The 307-nt window shown below is 30.6% G+C and overlaps 1 protein-coding gene across 1 annotated transcript in view; it reads right to left on the reverse strand.

The window, feature by feature from the left end:
• LOC111830443 overlaps window positions 1–307 on the reverse strand; it is a 5,095-nt gene that overhangs the window by 2,626 nt on the left and 2,162 nt on the right. The gene's annotated exons all lie outside the window — the stretch shown is intronic.

Consider the following 307-nt stretch of genomic DNA (forward strand, 5'->3'; position numbering starts at 1 on the left):
GGGTTTGATGTTTTTTTTAATAGTCACGTTTCAATTTTTCTATTTTACGTTGGCTTATTTTTGTGCACTAATGGTGTTAGGGTACAATAACTAGTTGGGAGGTTCTCTTTAAAGGGTTTCACGAGATTTCTATGTTTATTGTTCTGTAACTATTCTTTAGTTAAGATTTTTTTTCAGATTTTTTGTTTAGCTTGTTGCTTTTCTTATTTTAGAAAAGTATGGTAATAGTTTTACCATTACGGGGAAGTTTGGTTATGGTTTAATCATTAGGGGAGTTTGTTGGAATGCTCATGTTTTCAGTTATTGT

Source organism: Capsella rubella, unplaced genomic scaffold (assembly GCF_000375325.1).
Source record: "Capsella rubella cultivar Monte Gargano unplaced genomic scaffold, Caprub1_0 scaffold_5, whole genome shotgun sequence".
NCBI classification, from domain to species: domain Eukaryota; kingdom Viridiplantae; phylum Streptophyta; class Magnoliopsida; order Brassicales; family Brassicaceae; genus Capsella; species Capsella rubella.